This window comes from Rhamphochromis longiceps, linkage group LG16 (assembly GCF_057381845.1).
Source record: "Rhamphochromis longiceps isolate RC_006_pf linkage group LG16, R_longiceps_female_GT1.1, whole genome shotgun sequence".
NCBI classification, from domain to species: Eukaryota; Metazoa; Chordata; class Actinopteri; order Cichliformes; family Cichlidae; genus Rhamphochromis; species Rhamphochromis longiceps.
The window spans coordinates 30,647,008-30,670,505 of record NC_140572.1 but is presented as its reverse complement, the minus strand read 5'-3'; the positions used below and the strand labels follow the sequence as shown (position 1 = coordinate 30,670,505).

Here is a 23,498-nt window from a genome sequence, read left to right as displayed (position 1 = left end):
CAGTGACTTAGACACTCGACCGGTGCAACAATTTGCCAGAGCCTTATTTATCCCAGCTGCATTCCTAATACTATAGATTTCTAAACAGTTTTTAAAAAGAATATCTGAAATCTATTTACTGAGGTTCTGCTTCCACCTTGTTTCAGGCGCTTAGGGGCTTCCTGCGTGTTGTTGCACGTACATTATATAACTATTTCACAGCTCACTTTAAATGTCAGTAAATAACATGCAGCTCTGTGCTGATCCCAAAGCTTCCAACGATACCAAATATGTCAGGCAGAATAATGATGATTTCGATGCAAAAAAAAAAAATGTTTTGACTGTGAATGCCAAAAACGTCTTGTACATTCCTGACAGTAAAAGTGTGCTCTGAAGTACAACAAGATAAATCACTCAAAGTGGAAAAGGCGGCACTCCATGAAGGCATGTTTGTGAGTATTTAATTATAATTCCAGGGCTGGATCGAGCTCCTACAGCCACACAGTAAAGAATATGATGATTTTAATGAGCCTGAAGCAAGTTACAGGGAATTAAATTTTGAAATAGTAGAAAGGGAGCCTTTTTTTGGGGGGGGTATGCAGAAAGAACATCAACTCCAGCCTATTTCAACACAGCTATTAGAGTCAATTTAATACTTAAGACTTATATAAGGAAAATGAACATGTGTTAGAAGGCATGAGACAAGTACAGCTGAAACAACCAGTGCCACCTTAAAGTGATTTTTCATATTTGTTTAATTTACAAAAAATCAACATCATAATGATTTTTAAACAAATGTAATGAGCAATTATACATAGACAGCATTTTAACAGAGCATTTTATGGTGTGGCATGTATACTTTCACATAATAGATCTTCCTATTTCTATTACTTTGGACTTGAATTAAAAAGAAACTAAGTAACTTCAGTAAAGAAAGACACGTTGTAGTAAAAGTCAGTAGGTGTACTTACTAACTGACAACTTGTGTAATGTGAAACTGTTATGAATGGTGGGAGGAGCCAGAGATGCTGATCATACCAGCACCACAAACTGTATAAAAGATGGGAGCAGCTTGCTGATTTAAAAAGAGAAGCCAAACCAGAATACCTCCATTCTCTCTAAAGGTCAGCAGGGGGCGGCTCCTCTGACTACAAAAAAAAACACTTCCTGTTGTATAGACATCTATTTGAAATTGGCTCTCAGCTCCCTTGCTTTGTGACCTCAGTAAGCACTGTTGACTTCACTGGCTCATTCACCACTTTCAGTTCATAATAAAAACTTGACATGCTAATCGTTAGGCTCAGAAGGAGAATCATCTAGGGCTTGTGGTTTGCTCAGTTTCACAGTTTGACAGTAACCACTGACACGTCACATCCAGCTTAAAAAACACCAAGAAGGTGACAGTGAAAATGCTCAGCTCAAGGCTTCATAACCAATGGGTGACCTCACTGTGGCTACGTCCATGTTATTTATGGTCAACACTAGAGAGTGAGCCATTAATGAAGCTGTAAAGAGGTGAGCATGCAGAGCAAAAATATAACTTGCAGGGAAAAAATACTAAAACATTTTAAACATTATTTTTCTAGCAAAATGTTTCTATCAAAATTTTACTGAAGCAATAAGAAAGAACAAAGTGTTGATCACAGATTACATACAATTTTTTTATATAGAGACAATTCACAACGTCTTCAGACACTTTATCAAACCTATGAGAAGCATTTGCAGTGGTGTGGAAAAAAAACTCCCTTTTAACAAGAAGAAATCTCCAAAAGAAGCAGGCACAAGGAGGGGCAGCAGTCTGCTGTGGTTGAATGTGCGGTGAGGTAAAAGAGAAGAGAAAAAAGGAGAGTATAGGGAGACTAAAACAAAAGAACTATAACAGAGAGAAGACAAACTTTAATGGCATGTAAAAGTGGCAGATTAACAGATTAGCAGATTAGAGAATAAGAAGAAGGGGTGAAGGAGAAGTGTTCAGTGCTTCATGCGATTAATCTACATGCTCAGCAATCACCCAAATGAAAATAACAGGGAGGACAGGACTCCCGGAGTCATTCCCCATGTTGGAGCAGAGCTAGTGGATATGTGATAGAAACTTCAACACGCTGTGGACATCCAGAGGGACAATGTGAGGGTCTGAAAGACAGAGAGAAAAATTCATGTTGATATTTAAAGAACCAGGTCCAAGAACAGGGTCAAAGATCAGTGGACAATCACAGCAATGCTGAAATTGTGAATGAAATGATTTTGACAGCGTGTGAAAGGGAAAGTGATGATGCACTGAAAACAGCTGGATAAGGGCAGAATCTTCCTGCCTGAACGTCTGCTTTGTGGTAGAGGTCAGACACAGGCCAGAGAGCATGCACAACCGGACTGATATACTCAACATGTCACATCAGGCACAGGTGAGCCCCGAGACAAAAGGACAGGGAGGAATTCTGAATTGGAAAGTGAGCAGGAAAGAGAGGGAGATTGAGAGAAAGCCCTATTTTTCTTTCCATGGTTTCCATAAAGGCAAGCTCTCTGATTGCCTGTGTCAAAGTGACAGAGTCTTTTATGAGCACTTGGCGGGTCCCCGCCCTGGTTTGTATTGCTGGGCAGTGATAGCAGCGGCCATTGTTGGACTAAGGAGAGAGGAGCGGCCCCGTGCTATTGAGAGGGGAGGAGCCCAGCCCCACTTGCCCGTCCGAGGCAGTGTGTTGGTTGAATAGGCAGCTAAGGTGTCCATGCCCCCCAGTGCCCTTCAGTGTGGGAAAGCCAGTGCAGAAAGCACCTGCAGCACCTTGACAGCAGCTGACACAGGATTGCGTGCTAGTTCTGGACGCACAGGCCACGTGACCTGACACTCCATGCTGACGGGTACACTAGGAGTGTCACACTCCCATGCCGTGTTAACATCTCTGGTCAGAGATCAAACGGATCAAGTTCACACACACCATAACATAGGATACACACTGCATTGTGCATGCTCATAGAGATATAGTATAGAATACACCAGCAGTGTAACCAGACACTCTTTGTGGTACAGTAGATATACAATTGCTCTTATACAATTATTGCAGTGCACATGTATACAAGTTATCCAGGAACAAATTACAGCACATAATGCGGCACGCTTCAAAGCCACTCAGAAAAATGTGCTTGAAATGGTGCTAAAAAGGCTTTTGTTTTTAAAAAATGAATAGCCGAATAATCAGCCGATCTGATGCTTTTAGATGTTCCCAGGTATAAATTAAAGACAAAGGGAGAGAGGGCGTTTGCTGTGGCTGCACCCTGACTGTGGAACAGTTTACCTCCTCACGTCAGATTCTCCAAAAGCCTAGAAACTTTTAAAACTGCTCTTAAAACTCACCTCTTTTCATTGGCTTTTAGAAAGGTTTAATTTATTTGTTTATTTATTTTTTATTTGATCAGCGAGGTGTTTTTATGAAATTGTGTTCTATTGTATTTTTATCTGTATTTACTGTACAGCACTTTGGTCAGCCTTGGTTGTTTTTAAATGTGCTCTATAAATAAACTTGACTTGACTAGAAGAGACACATGCAAGGAGAACATTCACAACCATGACACTAAAGTTGGAGGAAGCCATGAACACTCCTAACGACAGAGTTCCTGGAGTTGATTGGGTGATTTTATTGAAAGTAAATTGGGTGATTTACTGTAACCATAGCCTGCTCAGAGGAGGATTTCTACCAATTAACTCATTAAATAGGGAGCAGTGAATGAGTATAGCTAGAGTGAAAATATCCTACATACCTAACATTTCTAAACTATCTGACAATATGAGAGTCAACGCAGGCAGTAAAATAAAAGTGACTCAAGGAACTTTAGTCACTGTCCGTGGAACATCAGCTGGATTGGACTGCTTTGGGAAAGTAACACAAGAGATGATGTCGTTTTCCAAATGTAGTCATTTCTGTCGAATGTACGGCCTCCATCTAGGCTCAGAATCACCAACAATATTTTATACTGATTTCAGTCAGAGCGTCAGTCATTCTCAGTCATGTGTTCCCTGTAAGGTTTCTGTACTGCAGACTTGACATTCTTCACATTCCTCCCTACGATGCACAAATGGGACCTCACAGAAAGGCAGAAAGACCGTAAACCAAGACGACATTCCTTTCAGCTGCACTCGATACTGTAGGTAAGCACTGCAGGAGAAAAGATGGCCATCTTGAAGGCAGTGTTGCATAATCTTTTAAAGAAAAAAATTGTCAGTATTACAGTTCACAGGTGTGCAAAGCACGAGAGAGAAAAAATAAGAGAAGGTACAAGCAACTTTTCTTATTTTGAAAATATACTAGGTAAAGTTAATCTGTACTAATTTGGCCGTGCATATTTGGATATTTTAGAAACAAGGAGTTCACAATAAGGAGATGATGACACACGTAAAGAAAAAAAACAACTAAATAATTAATTAGTAGATCACCTTCAATCACTTATTTTAACTCATTCAGATCTGGAATACTCATTTTTTCTCAACACTTTGAGAAGGAAGAAAAAGGAAGAAAAACATCTGACAATAAATCTGTGCTGCTAAAATAAATGCATGACTTAATTTAAAATGTAACATCTTCACATTTTCCTATATGTGCTTATTTAGCACAAAACTCAACACTAATCCTACCTCTAACCTTGAGAAAGTTGTGGGTTTGAGTTTAAGGTCATATTTAAAGAGAAATCAGCCTCTCCCCCCAGGTGTCCTTTGGCACATCTGTTTAGTTAGTTAGCCATCTTTCAGTGACAACCTTTTTCTACTTTTTCTACTTTTCTATTCATCCAAAAAAAGGCCTTGTATTGGTATGCTTGTGTTGAGGACCATAGGCAGAGCCTGATGAAGCTCTCTCCAGTAATGTTGCCTTCATGCCCAGACCACTCTTGAAAAGCAGGGTTTGTTTTTTTTATTTCAGTGAGACTTTTAGCTGGAGAAATAAAGGATCCATTATATATTATTTATTCTGAAAGTGTTCACATACCCAGAGAGTAAGATGGCAGATTGAGAGCTATGCTCCTCCAGCATAAAGGTTTACCATTATCATGGCATGCTTTCATGTGAGGGGTAATAGAGAACTGAGCAATGTTTTCCCACAAAAACATTGTCCATGCTTTTGTGCTTCTCCACTGAACTGGATAACTGGTATCTGCCATCTCTCCCATCTTTTCTTTATTTGTTGTGTAGTGTTTAGACTATGGATGCCGCTCCTCTTTACCATGCGTCTCAGATGGGTCTTTGAAAAGTTCCTTATCGATGTATTATTGTAGGGTCTTTACCTTTTAAAATACAGTAACGCACCTTGAGGTGACTGTTGTTGGGATTGTATGATGTAATTAAAACAAAATTCAATTTCATTGGTTCACTGACTTCTCTGATTTCTCTCCTTTTCCCTGTAGTAACTTTACATTTTGATAAGTTTTTTTTAGAGAATTTGTCTTATTTCCTGTATGATATTTAACCATTAATCGCTGTTAGAGGGAAACCCCTGCAAATGTTGGCAAAATGGACAAAAAAAAAATCAGCTGACATTTCTGAAATTTCTCTTTTATGTAGGATTAATATTATCAGTCATTCTTTCTTAGAGATGACTCCTGATTGGTCGCCGCTGTTTCCTGGGACAACAAGCGGCAAAGCCATTTGACACATGACAAGCAGCTTGAACTAACTTGTTTTCTGATGGGAGGGGGGACTCAACTGGGTTCACGGCAGTGTGGCTGTTGTTCCAGCACAGAAGGATTACAATTAACCAGCCACTCCTGTTGGGCTTAATGACCGAGCACGGCAAAAGCCAGCAGCAGGGACACTTCCTGAACAGCGCCGGGTTAGCCCTAATTGGTTCTGGCACAGCAATCCTCACTGCTTATCTCATAGCCAGCTGAGAAAAATCAGCAGTGAAGTGTGAATCAAAACATGTTGATTGCAGGAAATTCAGCAGCATACCTGATGAAAAGGCTTCTTTTTATGGCATCATGAATAGTCACACTTCCTCAGTTTTGTTTTTTCAGACTGCTGCATTCCGATTGTGTGTTTATGTATAATTATTATTTACATGAAGTATGGAGAACTTATTTTAGATATGTACTGTAGAGGGCTTTAGAAACAAATAAAGCCATAAATTGCATATGACAGGGACTCCCGGAGTCATTATTTTAATATAATAGGGACCCTGTCAACACATGTCCAAGCTCAGAGTCAAATGGGGCTGGGGGGCTTTGGATGGGAGGTCCAGGGGATTTGGGTAAACCATCTGTTGACCAAAGCTTTTGGGAAAGAGCACTAATATGGATTTAGGATATTATTCTCTCTGCAGGTGGGATGGTTAAAAACCCCTGTGGATTTCTCTGTGAGGAGGGGGGGAGCCTTAAGAATAAAAAAAAGATTTCAAAAGAAGGACAAGGCAGCATAAGACCAGACAAAGGCACTGCATTACTGAGGTTTTCCTTAAACCCTACAACATGCTGGAAGCGGAGTCAAGTAAGAGCTGGATCAAATGGGATGGAACAAAAAAAATGGAAGAACAATAAAATACTTCACTGCAAATATTTGATTATTTTTGAGGTGAAGTTTCTTTCCTACTTTCAAATCCTGGCCAGAATAGCAGCAGCAACATTTGGAGCATCTGGGTGGATACCCATATAAGCCAAGACCTTGGACTTTGGTAAACCCAGAGACCCTAGTGTTGGGTCAGGATCTCTTTAGTTCACTTGCCGCCTGGGGTTATTCCAAACGCATCCGTCTTTACTGGGCTTAACTGTGATTTGCCCCCTTTTGCTTACTTGTTTGTTTATCAGGATTGAACTCCAGGGGCCTGTTCTTCGTACCTCGCTAAGTAAGTTAGCTGGATTAGATTGTTGACGATTTCGCGTGATCCTGGATCGTTCGGTTCCCCGAAGCCCATCCGGGACTTGCTGTCATAGCAACAGAGCCGTAAGCGTAAACCTGCTGGGGAGCAGGTTTACTTTATGTAAACAGGATTAGATCGCGGCCACGCAGGTATGCCCGCGTCATTCATACGAAAGCAACAGCGATATTCCACCACTGTTTCACCATAAATAAATAACATCAATGTAACTAAAGACAATGCAGCACCTGATCCATTTATTGATTTCACACAGGTCATTTCCTAAAAAAGGGAAATGTACTATTAACATTCTATTACATGTATGTGATTATTACAGATTTAATTCATATTTCAGAGTAGCAATTGTAAATTACTTCGTGTAATCAAGATGAGAGACCACGGCTATAAAAGCGAAGGTGGATTTGGGAAGTCTGTCGCAGCCATGTCCTGTCCGTATACGCGAGCCACCCATTGCGGAAGGTGCAAGATTGATAAGGAGAGTCCTCAGAATTCAGCGTATATTGCGGGACAGACAGGATCCTTTAGCTCAGCGCGACAGTGTGCTCATTGAGAGATATCGATTTTCCCGTGAGGGTATTATTTACTTAACCAACTTGTTGACGAGGGGGTGCAGGACCACCACCTGTCTTTTGTTGCTCTGCCCTTTTCTTGGTTGCTGTTATAAACAAACAGATTATTCCAGGGTCTCTTTCCAAGAGACTAAAAGCAATATAAGTGATAAATATTACCATTCTGTAGAATATTCTTATATTTCACTTTTACCTGTTCCCATGTTCTAGTGGGTCCTGTCGTGGCTCTAATGTGACAGAGGATAAAATATAACATATTATAATATAATGTAATATAATATTGGATAATATAGTGTAATATAATAAATCTACCCTACCGCCTACTGGTGTTGGCCAGAGGGGCCGATGGCGCAATATGGCAGCCTGGCTTCTGTCAGTCTGCCCCAGGGCAGCTGTGGCTACAACCGTAGCTGCCTCCACCAGTGTGTGAATGTGAGAGTGAATGAATAGTGGCATTGTAAAGCGCTTTGGGTGCCTTGAAAAGCGCTATATAAATCCACTCCATTATTATTGTTATTATTGAATTACTTACGAGTTTGATTTGTCAGCAACTTTCTGCCAGCCCTCTCTCCTTGCTTTTGCAGCCTTTGCAGTGTTCCCTTGCGTTTTAATTAAACTCTGAAACTCCTGAAATCCCTCACTCAAGAGTTCTTGCTCTGCTGCCGAAAAATACCGAGCGCGCTCCTTCGACATTTTCGCCGACCAATCAAAGGGTTGCCGATCAATGTTTCTACTATCGATGCGTAGCCCCTGTTGGGCCACCCAGTGATCTCACATTACTTCATCCAGCTATACTAATCGTCAACAACAGGTGTGTTCGGGGAACCGGAATAGCGAGCTCAGAGTTAGCGCGATGATTTGGTCTTGGATGTTTCATTTGATCTTGGATGTAGTAAGCGACGTACGAAGCACAGGGCCCTGAGCTTTAAGCTGCCAGGTGCTTTCACTCTATCTCCGGCAGGAAAGATGCACAGCTGCTCGCATCTGCATCGAGATAGCAGCAACAGGACTGTACTTCCTGTGGCCACAAATAGGCCGGATGGCTGTTACAAGTTTAAATATAATCATAATCTCCTTAAACTCCCAGACTCCCAGTAAACTGGCTTCCATGTGACTCTAAATATTACTTCTTTCTGCAACCTGCAGCTTCTAGCCTATGTCAAAACAAATCATTAATGGTATTTGCTACAAATGCTTAACTGAAGACTTAACAAACTGTAAGCCTTGAGGGAAAAAAAGGATTTTCGAGTCACGTAACGCCCAGTAACAAAACATGACTTATAGAGCAAGGTTGAATTCAAGATGAAAATGTGAAATATCTTCAAGATTGTGCCATATGGTCTGTTTTTTTCCTGACACTAATATTAGACACTGAGCTGAACAAGATTGCCAAGCTATAGCATGTACCATCATGCTATAGCTCAACATTAAAGCAAAACACTTCTAAGAATTCAAATCACCAAAGAAAAAAAAAGGTGGTGATAATGTGAAGCTCTTTCCCAGCTCTCAGTCAGTAAATTACAGCTTCACTCTAATCCAGCTCTGATCCCATCTCTCCCTCCCTGGCATCCTCCCTCCCACCACTCCATTCCCCAATCTGAGATACTGAGTGAATTGATTCTGGGAAAATGTCTATTTCAGGAACAGATTGTGGCATTGTTGTTGACACAGTGTGTTAATGTAGAAGTAGACATAGCTAACACACTGGGGTACTTTAATGATTAATGAGACAGAAACACATCTGTCATGTTGGCTTTCCTCTTCTGACCTAATCATATTTAAGGCATTTTAAAGCAGATCTTTAAAACATTGGTCATCAGAAAAACTCGGGAAAGCTTGGTTGGATTAGAGATGAACTTTGTACAGACATTTATCAAGTAATTGATGGATTCCTGTGGAAATTTAAAGCAGATTAATTTACTGTTTTGCATTTTGTAGCCTTAACTTGACCATTACTATGACCATGTCTTGCCTTAGCACACCACACTCTGCTATATGTGGTGTGCTACACTTCTGGCCCCATAAGCAAAGCTAGCCGGGTAATGCTAGCTAGCTTAGTTTTCAAGCTACATCAGTAGACTGTATGGGTGTTTCGCAAAGACACAAATATCTGCTAATTTGTGCTTAGTAACATCCAAATAAAATCCTAGTATTTCACTCACCAAAACTGGAGCTCAGACTTCTTGACTGGTTTTTGAGTACAATTAACTCCATAGCTAGTCCAGAGGTCCAGTTCAGGAACTCTAGCTGAAGTGAAGCTGACAGGTAGCAGCTACAAATGTAATCATCTACCTGACAGTCAAAGAGGCCACACCCCCAAAAATATTAATCTTAGACTTTAATAAAATATTTCCCCAAAATACATTTACAAGAAAACTACTCTGTATAGGGAATTAAGTGCAGAGACCAAAACTTATTTATTATTGAATGCTCAGATGAGACATTTTAAATATGGAGGTCTATGGATTAACATCCAGTGGTTATTTGAGTGTGTCAGCATTGGGCAAACTGAAATTTTGACCTTAAAAAGTACATTCATCATGATCTGTGTTCCAATTTCCAAATAGACAGTCTAAAAGCTAATATTTTACTCAAATCTGTCAATCACCTCACACTGGTACCAGAGTAATATGTACATCAAATGCCAGTCAGTCCAGTAGATTTTGGGGTATTTTACAGGATAAATACAAACAGTAATACAAGATTACCAAAGTATTTAAAGGTTTCATGTCAATCAATTTAACTACTGTAATTATTATAGTTTAGATCACAGTGGTGGACATGTCTTAAAAACACATCCTTGAAGTGACATCTTTCATGTAGGTAAAAATACTAAAATTCTAAAGTCAAAACAGCGAACATTAGAGGGGTCTGTCAAAAATGGAGAAAGAAAGCTCTTAGATGGATTAATTGCTCCATCATTAAGCCATTAAACACCCATCTCGGTCAAGTTATGTGTGGGGGGCCTTGGAATTAATTCATGGTCAATAAAGATGACTTAAAGCCTGATTAGTGGACTTTACCCCTGCTAGATACAGGATCTGACTGAGGTGAACCCATAAGGATACGTGAATCCAGCCACTTAGGGGTCTCTGCGGTTTAGGGTTGATTAGTTTTGCGGATGTCCTTCCTGATGCTTTGGGGATATCCTGCTGCTTTCTGGTAAACATTTCTGGTTATACAGTGCAAGAACAAAAACGTTTCCCAGCAAGCAGTTTGATCAAAACTGTATATGATCTTATAACCCAGATTTCAAAAGATTTTGCAGCTCAACATAAGACATAAAACTCTCTAAAAATGATTTTATTGACAACATTTTGAACTGCACAGTAGACTCATTTGGCTCTCTGGAAAGTGGCCAGACAGAATATTTTGAAAGCTCCACGTTACCCATTAGAAAAGGAAGAGCACGTCAAAGTAGAATGTGAGCTTGATTAACCACAAGTGATGTGCTGATCAGGGACACATGAGACACTGTGTCAAGGAAACAAGACAAGGAAATACAATCTCTTAAACTGTAATTCAGAATAATAGGCTAACTTCCTCTTGGAATGGTTCTGTTTGATAGTTTAATTGTTTGCAGACATGGGAGTGAGCTAAGTGGAATCTGGCAAGATTTTTCTCTCCGGGATTAATAAAAAGCATGTTTGGAGGAAGCCCAAGAAGGTCTTACAATCTAAAACCAGTCATTACAGCAGAAAAATGATTGGCATCCCATTGAACTAAGGAATACACACATTAAATTCTTCCAACTTAGATCAAAAATACCTATCAATACTTCAGGTGAGTATATATGCATTGTGTATATGTGCAATTCTTACAGTTTTTTTTATATTTTAATGTCAGTGTTAGTTTTTAATCCCCTTGTTTAAAGCCATTTTAATCTCTACCTACCAACCTTCATTTAAAATAGCCTTTCAGTAACAACATTAACATCAGAGGTATGCTTGCTTTTAATTCTGTGTTTGAGATAGCTGCCTCTCTTATCCCGTATCCTTTTAAAGTGTTAGCTACCCGTTGATCCATTTTCTTACACTTGTCCAATTCATGGTTGCCTACGGCCTGGTGCCTATCCCACCTGCTAAAGGGTGAGATAAATCATGGACAGATCCCCACTCTATCTGAGGATTAGCACATAAAGACAGACCACCCTTTACACTCAACACATGCAAATCCAGGCAATGCCAACCTCCACAACACTACTGTTCCCAGAGTCAATCTGTGACTTTATAAATTAATGCAATGTGATGGAGTCCATAGGCACAATACCAGACAGGATAGCAAAAAGTTTGCCAAGTTATAAATATAGTTCTAAAAAAATATCTGGCAAGAGCTCAGTACTATTTTAGGAATTGACACAAAAACCTCCAAAATTACATGGAAGCAAATCCTAAAAGATTAGGTCCATGCACAACACTACAGGATGGAAAAAGGAGTGGGAATAGTGTCTGAATTATGTGCAGTGTTCAGTCATCAGACTCCTGTGGTAGCTGGTGATTCAGAACTATGAATTAAAATTGAGCACATATGGGTCTGATATCTCAGATTAGGTCCAAACGTGGTGCCTAACTCAGAAACGTCTCTACTGGAATACAAAAACACAAGTGGTATGGAGGTTAGCTATATTTATGACACAGATGAATGTTTATGCAAACAGTGGTTAAAAAGTATATCTCCGGTTGAAGGCTTTGTTCCATCTGCACCCAAATCAGATCCTTAGGACAGGCTGCCCTCACTGACATTTGCAAGTGTCCTTGATTTGTGTCTAGCTAATTTGCATGTATTAACAATGGAGGCATCAGTAACTATGTAGCTATGCTGGTTTCTACTGCAGAAAAATGAGAAGTGAAAATCCACCAAACGTGCACTGTCGTGAAGCAGAAATATATTTTGGTTTGTCATCTGTCAACATACTGTCATCCTCCATGTTGTCCTCCATAGCCATATTCTAGTGGCAGCAAGTATTATGTTCAGTGCAATATGATGTCATCCTTTCATGTGCAGCCTGTTCTCATACATGGGACATCAATTAGTGGCATTTTGTCAAGGTTCAAGGTTCTTTAATTGTCACATGTGTAGCAGCATGTATGCAGCATGTTGTCTTCACTGGGTTATGGTTTTGTGAAGTGGGTCTGTCATTCACTCATTGTAATATTCTGGGTTGCTGCAGTTTTTTTGTCCATAAACCCAACCAGTGAAAATGGAAGTGAAAAAGTGTAAAACACAGTGGTCCCAATGTAGTATGAACCAGAGTCTCCAACCCGGAGGGCGGTGCACTGTTGGACGGACCAATCGGAGTCTGCGCTGCGGGACTGTTTTGATCACGCGGACTGGGAAATGTTTCACGTGGCCGCCAGAGACATTGATGAATACACAGACTCAGTCTGTGGATTTATCAGGAAATGCGTGGAAGATGTCGTCCCATCCAGAACAGTCAAATCCTTCCCAAATCAAAAACCCTGGATTAACGGAGATGTTCGCGCGGCACTGGCGGCACGGAACACCGCCTTTGCCTCCGCGAACACATCGGACTACAAACACGCACATTACCAACTCCGGAAGACGATCAAAGCAGCCAAACGTGAGTACAGGGACAGGGTGGAACAACAGTTTGACAACCCTCGGAGTATGTGGCAGGGACTAAACACGATCACAGACTTTAGAGGGAAAACCAGCACACCACAGACCACGGCCTCTCTGTGTGAGGATCTAAACGTATTCTACGCTAGATTCGACACAGCGAACACCATGAGACCGGACAGTGTGCGCACCGCGGATGACGTCAGTGCGCACACTGTGTCTGAGGAGGATGTGCGGAAGTGCTTCAGGAAGGTGAACGCACGCAAAGCTACTGGTCCGGACGGGATTCCCGGCCGCGTCCTCAGGTCATGCGCGGCTCAGCTGGCTGGAGTGTTCACGCACATCTTCAACCTTTCCCTCTCTCTGTCTGTAGTCCCAGCCTGCTTCAAAATGGCCACCGTCGTCCCTGTACCCAAATCCTCCACCATCTCCTCATTGAACGACTGGCGACCTGTAGCCCTGACCCCCATCGTAAGCAAATGCTTCGAGAAGCTGGTCAGGGACTTCATCTGCTCTGCACTACCCGACTCACTGGACCCTCTACAGTTTGCATACCGCCACAACAGGTCCACTGATGATGCCATAGCCCTGACACTACACACTGCCCTGTCACACCTGGAGAAGAGAGACACGTATGTGAGGATGCTGTTTGTAGATTACAGCTCAGCATTCAATACCATCGTTCCCTCGAAGCTGGACAGGAAACTGCAGGATCTAGGACTGAGCAGCTCCCTCTGCAGCTGGATCCTTAGCTTCCTGTCTGACAGACGCCAAGTGGTCAGACTGGGCAGCATCACCTCATCCCCCATCACACTGAACACTGGTGCTCCACAGGGGTGTGTACTGAGCCCTCTCCTGTACTCACTCTACACCTACGACTGCACAGCCACTAACAGCTCCAACATCATTGTGAAGTTTGCGGACGACACTACAGTGGTGGGTCTTATCACCAACGGTGATGAGACGGCTTACAGGGAGGAGGTCAGCGCCCTGACCCACTGGTGTCAAGACAACCATCTCACCCTCAACGTCGCAAAGACAAAGGAGTTGATAGTGGACTTCCGGAGGTGCAGAGAAGTACACACCCCCATCACCATCAGCGGCGCTGCTGTGGAGAGAGTGAGCAGCTTCCGGTTCCTTGGCGTACACCTGGCTGAGGATCTTACGTGGTCAGTACACACAAACAAAACAGTGAAGAAGGCGCAGCAGCGCCTCTTCTTTCTCAGGAGACTGAAAAGATTCGGCATGAGCCCCCGCATCCTCAGGACCTTCTATCACTGTGCCATTGAGAGCATCCTCACTGGATGCATCACCACCTGGTATGGCAACAGCACCGCCTACAACTGCAAAGCTCTCCAGCGAGTAGTGCGGTGCTCTGAACGGATAATTGGAGGTGAGCTTCCCTCCCTCCAAGACATCTACAGGAAGCGGTGCCTGAGGAAAGCGGGGAGGATCATCAAGGACTCCAGTCACCCCAGCCATAAACTGCTCAGACTGCTTCCATCAGGAAGGAGGTTCTGCAGCATCCGGTCCCGTACCAGCAGACTGAGAGACAGCTTCTTCCATCAGGCCATCAGACTGCTGAACACGTCATAGACACCTCAGCTTCACTACTGGAACTTCAACATTATGCACTCCACACTGTATATAAATGCCACTTGTTTTGCACATATTCAACTCTGTATATTTTATATATTTTATTATTATTATTATTATTATTTTTTTTTTTTTTTTTTTTTTTTTTACTATTTAATTTGTAAAAATGTGTATACACACACACACACACACACACACACACACACACACACACACACACACACACACACACGTAGGAAAATATTTAGTATACACATCCAGAAATGCATACACTATTATATATTGTACATATATTTATTAGTTTCAGGTTGACCATTCTTGTATTTTGCTCGTTTGTGTTGTTGTGTTTGCACATCTCTGTTGCTTGTGGGGCTCGCACACAAGAATTTCACTCGCATGTGCTGTGCCAGTGTGCCTGCACATGTAATGTGACAATAAAAAGTGATTTGATTTGATTTAGTGATTTGAGTATATCAGGCTTAAGTACAAGCACTATTCCTGCTTCCTGCTCGTTGTAATGGAAGATTGGAGCCAGTAGTGTGCTTCTTTGCAGCTGTACTAACCATTCAAATATTCCTGGTTAGCAGTCATTCACCTTCATTTCTAGTCAATTTAATTCAAGTGCCCATTCACAGCAGTTGCCTCCAGGCTCTTTGCATTGTAAGATTAAGATTTTAGTGTATTGGAGACAAAACCCCAGAAATCCGGTTCAGGCTAACCTGATCCAGTCCTAAGGAAAGCTTTATCAAAAGGAAAGTTGTAAGCCTAATCTTAAAAGTTGAGCGCGTGTTGGTCTCCTGAATCCAAACAGGGAGCTGGTTCCATAGAAGAGGGGCTTGATAGCTGAAGGCTCTCCCATCCATTTTATTTTCAGAAACTCTATTAGGATAATAAGGTGGTATGAGGTATTTAAGATATGATGGAGCCTGATTATCCAAGACTTTGTATGTGAGGAGAAGGATTTTAAATTCAATTGTGGCTGTAAAAGGGAGTCAATGAGGAGACGCTAATATGCAAGAAATATGTTCTCTCATTCCAGTTCCACTTAGTACTCCCACTGCAGTATTATGGATCAACTGAAGGCTTTTTGTGTAGATGTTAGAGTGATCTCATAATAATGGATTACAATAGTCAAGCCTAGAAGTAATAAATGCATGAACTGACACTTCAGCATCACTCTGAAAAATTATGCTTTTAGAGATATTACACAGATGAAAGAAAGCCGACCTACATATTTGTTTAATATGCACATTGAGGGACATACCCTGGTCAAAAATAACTCCAAGAGTCCTCGTGGTGTTACTGGCTGCCAAGGTAATTAAAGCTAAAAATATGTTGGTCCTGGCACAGAACCCTGTAGAATTCCACAACTAACTTTGCAAGCGAAGAAATTGGAGTCTATCTGATAGATATGATCCAAACCACTGTACCACATTTCCTTTAATATCCACTGTGTTTTAATCTCTGTGGCGAGAGTGCAGTCAGTGATATTAAATGCTGCACTGAGGTCTAACAGGACAAGCACAGAGATGAGTCTACTGTCAGAGGCCGAAGATCATTGGTACTTACTGGTTGTAACACTTCACTGCCACTGCTTCGGTGCTATGCTGAAAAATACATCTTGACTGAAATTCTTCAAATAAAAATGAGACTAATAATGTAAACAAAACAGCAATAAGAAACTTTTTAGCAAGTTTGACATAAGCAAGCATTCCTGTATTTAATACTCAGTTCACGAAATCCCTGCTTTTTGCAGCGCACAAATTCTGACAGGATAATGTCTGCAAACTGTTAACAGAACGCAGCTGACCTGTAACTACAGTATCTGCTCATATCTTACTTACGTATTTTTGTTTGTTTTGCTGGATTACAACATAATTATAATACCATACAGGAGACAAGAAGGAACAAATCTTCTTATCAAAATAACTGTGCAGTCAAACATGGCATGCAGATGGAAAATATGCTTCTATAAATATGGCAGTTTATCTAATCAGGTGACGGTGACATGATAGCTCATAACAAACTGAACATAAATACGGGTGTTTTCAAATTATATCATGCTAACTTGAAATCAAATAAGTCGGAAAAGATGAAGCGCAATCTTTGGTTTTGTTATAAAAAACAAATACTTTTGAACTTCATTTTAAGAAATCACAGAACTTTTCCCACCTTTTGTAGTGAATGTGTTATGTGATCTATGGGAAAAGCATTGAGGATAGAACTACAAAGAAACTTTGAAATGGGAATTCACAGAAAAGAAAATACTTTTAGAAATTCCCGTTGTGTAGCTCTTCTTTCATGTTCACCACAGTACCCTTATCAAGTCTTCCTTCAAGCTCACACAGAAGTATCTCAGGGAATCAAGGGAAATTCTATTTGCCACCCAAAACTGCCAGGTGAGGCTGTATGCTGCTGGGAATGCATTACATACAGTTAGGTGCATAAATATTTGGACAGAGCCCATTGGTTCTGTACATCACCACAATGAATTTTAAATGAAACAGCTCAGATGCAGTTGAAATACAGACTTTCAACTTTAATTTTGTTCACTGAACAAAAAGGTTGCATAAAAATGTGAGGAACTAAAGCATTTTTCTTTGTGTTAAAGTGTAATGGAAAAGTAGGAATAAAAGTCCCTGTCTATAGGTGACATACATACAGAGGATTTTTTTGTTCATTTTTATGCCTCAGTGGTAATTGAGATTTAACCATAACCAAGCTAACGTCAAAGAAAAATGTATTTTGGATGAACCATTTAATCAAAGAAGTGCTCTGTCCAAGTCCAGGTGGAGGTCAAAGCACCCGGGATGGGTGTTCCTGCCCCCATCCAGCAATAACATTATCTCAAACCACTGAAACACCCTACTGGACTGATTGTAGCGCACATAATGTCCTCTTCCTGACATTGTACAAAGGTACATTACCACAATGAATTTTAAATGAAGTTGAAGTGCAGACTTTCAGCTTTAATTTTGTTCGCTAACAAAAAGATTGCATAAAAATGTGAGGAACTAAAGCATTTTAAACACACACACACAATCCATTCATTTCAGGGGCTCAAAAAAAATTAAATAAGTGAAAAAAATGTTCATTTCTATTACTTGGTTGGAAACCCTTTGCTTGCAATGACAGCCTGAAGTCTTGAACGTCACCAGAAGCTGGGTTTGTTCCTTTTGAATGCTGTGCCAGGCCTTTACTGCAGTGCTACCTGGCATGCATACGCAATCCATCACACTGCCTCCGCCGTGTTTTCCATATGATGTGGTATGATGTGGATCATGAGCTGTTCCACGCCTCCAGGTCTTTTTGCGTTGCCGAGTTCACCGGTGCTTTCTCGCTTTCTTTCTCAGGATGTACCAAACTGTAGATTTTGCCACTCTTAATATTGCAGCAATTTATTTTATGTTTTTCTGTTTTCGCAGCTTAAGGGTGGCCTGTTTCACCTGGATTGAGAGCTCCTTTGACCGTAAATCTTCCAAATGAAAGCACCACACCTCACATCAACTCCAGGCCTTTTATCTGCTTAATTGATAATGGCATAACAAAGGAATTGCCCATACCTACCCATGAAATACCCCCTTGAATCATTTGTCCAATTACTTTCAGTCTCTTTCTCTTTCAAAACAAATTTCCCACGTGTGGGACTAATAAAGGTTATCTTATCTTATCTTATCTTATCTTATCTTATCTTTCAAAAAAAGGACTGCACATGTTAAGGACCTGAAACTCCCAAATCCTTTATCCAATTTGAATGTGGATACCCACAAAAGGTGAGTCTACACATTACTTTTTTATATAACTGTAATCAAAATATGTTTCAGTAAACGGGTAAAAAAAAAAAAAAAGCTTGTGTCAGTGTCCAAATATATATGGTTGAGGAGGAACAATATATGGACTGTAGTGCTCTGAACATGTGTTTGACTATGAAACTCTTGATCTTGTAAGTGAGCCATGGATCTAAAGAACCTTGGTACCCTATCAAGTTTGCCATTAAACTTTATATGATAACAACTACTGAATCATGAGTTGGTTATCGTGGTTACAGTCTGAGGTAACCCATCACTATAACCCTATTTTGTAACACTCGCTCATAACTCCACACACGACATTAAAATTCTACTGAGGCAACATGTTAACTTTGTTACCTGTGGTGTTAACACAAAAGCCTTGACCCAGAGTGTATGCCAATTCTAACCAAGCAGCCAACGCTTGATATTCAAAAGCTATCAAAACAGATGAACATCCATTTATTCGGTCACAATAATCTCGGTTAAGATCACAAACTGAAAAAATAGTCAAAATCAAGTTAATTTATATGGCACGAAGTCAAAACTACAGTCAATTCAAGGAGCTAAAGTGACTTCATCAAAGTTTATTAAAAAAGAAACATGTCTTTTTATTTGATTTGATTTTATATATTTAATTTTAATCACAATTCAACTGATCATTCAATCAATACACTGAATGAAAATGAAGTGAATTGAGATACACTGTCTTTCAAGGAAAAGTGGAGGAAAACAGAATGCAGCAGCATGGCAAAGGACACCTATGAAAGCAGCTTTGGTGAAACTGTAGTAGTTTATGTCCAGTCCCAGGATTGGACCAGTTTTATATAAATTAAAAACAAACAATATTTGCACTGAAGTCTTTCAGATTTGGTTGTTATTAGCTTTGATTTGTTCTCGTATATGTGGACTTAATTCAGCTCAGGGAAAAGTCCTGTACTGTCACATTATGCTGTCTATTCAGCTCGTGGCAGGCCTTTGAACAGCACCTGGGATGAGGCTACACTCAGAGCTATAAAGAAAACACCTGGTATGCCTCTGTCCTGAATAACATCACACACGTAGATGTTGTCATTGGACTGCATCAGGCCAGCTGGTACAATAGTACTGTTGTCACCATATAAAAGGCAGCTTATCTTCTTTCACTTTATTCAATCACAGCAACAAATCTCAGCTGAACCTTAGCTGAACAATCACACCAACAAAGTGGATTAGAGCTGGTCCAGAAACAGTGTGATGGCATTTGAATTAAAGCGCATTTCATCTACTCTTTAGTGTTACACAAACATCTTTACACTCCAGAAGAACAAGTGCAAACATCTGCGTGGAAACAGAGAATTTATTGCTCCTTTATTTACACTGTTGCTCATTACATCGACATGTATAGTTTTACAGTACATGGATGTGAGTCACGTGTTTGTCCATGAGGACATCACCTGGTAGCTTGCTTTTCTCTGACAGGACGTGTTCTCACTTGTCGGCTATCCCCTGAGTTTTGGTTACGCCCTTGCAGATCTATCTGGAAGGGTTTCCTCGCTTTGAGCCCTCTGGAAGTAAACACACAAATATGCAGTTTGTGAAAAAATAGAGAGAGAGGGGACATCCAAACACAGCACTGGGAGCTTAATCATATGATGAAAAAAAGAGATGTCAGCCCTTGGGCCTCTCACTCTGGAATATTCAAAAATGGCAAATGCTGCTGCTTGACTACAGAAAATCACACTAAATAGAACATGCTTCTACCTAGCAACAGTCTTAGTCATGATTCAAACTTCAAATCAAAAGGTATTTTGTGGAAGAAAATGTAAATGTTTTAATGTGATTCATTTTTTGCAGAAAAACTGCATGTTTTGATAGTCAAGGGTGAGGTTAAGCACAGATAGTGATAGAGAACTCAAAAAGTCCTTAATCTCCTTTTCTGATCCTTGACTTGGTGTATACGTGCACCAAGTGGCGACAAAATTGAGAGCTAAAGAATGTCAGTGTGATGGTGGAAAAAACTGTAGATGCTGTATTGTCCACTTGAGGCTGTCTCAATCGTCAATCCAGGTCATCGGCGGCCAAATTAGAGTTAGACTGATTAACATCCAGCTTCGTGGGTAAATCAAAGAAAGGTGGATGCCAAAATTTGTGTGACTTCATTTGAAATCTTTCTTTTAGTTACTGAAAATTGTTTATTTTATCTTTAAATGCCCAACTTGCATAGAGATATTAGATATCAGTCTCTGTACCTGTACTGAGTTTTAAAGCAGATTAGTATTTATGGTCACGAAGAAACATTTAATTTTAAATGATCTTAAAGCTTAAAAGTAGCCAGGAGGACTTTAAATCAGAGACTCTTTCATCACTGAAACTGCAGAAGTATTTCTTTGTGTTAAAGTGTAATGGAAAAGTAGGAATAACAACCATTGTCCATAGATGACATTTTCCTAAGAGAAAAGCATCTGTGTTGGATCAAGTTTTTACATACAGAGGATTTTTTCTGTTTATTTTTATGCCTCAGTGGTAATTGAGATTTAACCATAACCAAGCTAACGTCAAAGAAAAATTTATTTTGGATGAACCATTTAATCCAAGAAGTGCTCTGTCCAAGTCCAGGTGGAGGTCAAAGTACCCAGGATGGCTTTAAAGTTCCTGCCCAAATCCAGCAATAACATTATCTCAAACCACTGAAACACTCCACTAGACTGGCTGCAGGGCACATAATGTCCTCTTCCTGACATTGTACAAAGGTATATCCCCAGGTCTGCTGTGCAAACATTTCTTTTGTGTAACATTTCCCTCAACCTTTGCTTTTAGGAGGAAATGTTATCCTGTTAGAAGCAATCTGCAAAAACAATAACATTGGGACAATTATATTGTTTTTAAGATTGTGTGTTTAAGATTCAACTTTATTAATAGGAAGAAATCCCAGTTTTCCAAGAAAAGAGATATGGATTCAAAATAATAATATTTTAAATGTTTGGAAACATTCCCTCAGACCTTTGAGCCAGCAAATAAATGATTGCTGGGATATTTCCTGTATAAAAGTCTAATGGGCTAACAGTTCAAAATGAGAACATAAAGACACCAACGGCTATGCTGTAGAATCTAAGAAGTACTGTTTCTATGAAATGTGTACATGCTCGTTAAAATAGCCACAGTGGAAAGCAAATGGAAGAACCAGCTGTCAGAGAGAGCAGGGAGGTGCGGTTAGGTTTATAAAGAGAGCCCAGTGGGTACATATTGAGGAAGACAAAAACCACAGAAACTATTGTGAGCTGCACCACATTTATTCTCAACAGCAACCTCAATCCATCGTGTAACATGGAAGTGTCACATATTGCATTTCCTCTGATGTCCACTTTAGATTGTGGCAGTGAGTCACTCCCCTTAGGCTACCTTTTTAGACTGCCACAAAAAAGTACCAAACAAGTTTTTTTTATTTTCAACACATGCAACTCAATTATTTGGATACTCGTAAAGCTCAGAGACTGCAGTACTAATGGCGGTGGCCTCTTTGACTGACAGGTGGATTTTGACAAAGGCAGCTGTAGCTGCTAACTGTTTCCTAGGCTTCACTTCAACACAGCTTTGCCTTGATGTAATTATCTGACCATTAATATGGCTGCTGTGGTGCCTTGTACTAACATTACACATACACAAGATGTTTGGCAGTTTTGGCAGTTTCGAGTGATTCACTTGTTGTATTAGTATTCAGTTGCTTAGCATTACTTAGCTGTTATCGGCCTCTGTCCATGCATGCTGTTTGATAACCAAGATATCCAGTAAGTTAGCACTCTACCCTATCATTCAATTCAATTCAATATATATATTTTATTTATTGCAAATATAAACAGCAGTCTCCGCAAGCTAGCGTAGCTTAACTGTAGATATTTTTTACTTCCCTTAATGAGAATGATCAGAGGGGACTTTTACATTAATCTGTCATTTAGGTGTTAATACATTTCAGCCATTATGGAGGTGACTGAAAGTAGAGATGCATGTTTTTCATTTTGCATGACATCAAAGTTTTAGTTCTGCTGTGGAAGCTTTGCAAACACTGTTTAAACAGCAGGTAGGTATATACTGGGCATCATATCCAAGAGTAAAAAAAGTTTGAATCACTAATACTCAAAAGCTCACTTCGTGTTGAATTGTCAAAGCTGCTGTTTTGCTCTTGTAACTACAAGGTGTCAGATGATCAATGATCAGGTTTGATACTAAAGCTTAAACCCAAGTCACAATCTTTTCTTAATCCTAACCAAGTTATTTTTAGTGCTTAAACCTAACTAGCCAATAAAAGCAAAGACAAAAAAACATGTTATATGTAAGGACAAGAAAGACATTGTGGACAAAACAAGACACCCCCCATAAGCTTTAGTGACAATATTGTAGTTAGTTAAATGGTCTGATTGTTCACATCTGTATTTTCTTTGATTGTGGTAAAATAATGTGTGCCCCAGTCTCCAAAAATGACATAGTGCAGGAAGCGTAGTTATTCCTCCGTTACACCACAAGAGGGAGTATCCCCTAAAATGAGCAGCTCTAGCGGGAGTAAAGAAGCCAGCCACTACCCATAAGGCAGTGCGCCTATAAGCGTTATGTGAGACTGCAAAAGTGTGTAACGCTGTGCTATGTCCATGTATATATTTGCAGGTAAGCAGATACAAGATGGTAAATAACTTAAAATGTGTCTACAGATGAGTCCACGGGGTTGCAGAGAATGTGGGAAAGTTGGCCGTTAATCCCCACTATGTGTCATTAGTGTATAAGTTATTGGTAGCGATGTGAATTAGCTGTGATGCTAACGATTAGCAGCTAGATCTGATTCATTAGTTTGTGTGGAAACCTCGTGGCACTTTTGTGGATTTATACCTGTACCGGGCTGTAATCACAGCAGATGTAGACTGGTGGATCACACTACCTTGTGTTTATGTTTATTTCATTGTTCCACTGTAAGAAATATTAGTGATTTGAGTTTAAACACTACCCATAAGGCAGTGCGCCTATAAGCGTTATGTGAGACTGCAAAAGTGTGTAACGCTGTGCTATGTCCATGTATATATTTGCAGATGCAGTAAAGGCGAACTCACAAAGCCACACTGGTTTCAATTCATTTTAATTCAAGTGTGCAACAAAATTTGGTGGCA

The 23,498-nt window shown here is 40.3% G+C and overlaps 1 long non-coding RNA gene across 1 annotated transcript in view; it reads right to left on the bottom strand.

Annotated features, from left to right (window-relative positions):
- Positions 1–802: 802 nt before the first annotated feature.
- LOC146651423 (uncharacterized) overlaps positions 803–23,498 on the bottom strand; it is a 54,901-nt gene continuing 32,205 nt past the window's right edge. The window contains exons 2-3 of the long non-coding RNA XR_014908036.1: positions 19,803–19,913; positions 803–2,112 (exon numbers count right to left, since the gene is read on the bottom strand). This is a non-coding gene — a long non-coding RNA (uncharacterized LOC146651423). The remainder of the gene's footprint in view (positions 2,113–19,802; positions 19,914–23,498) is intronic.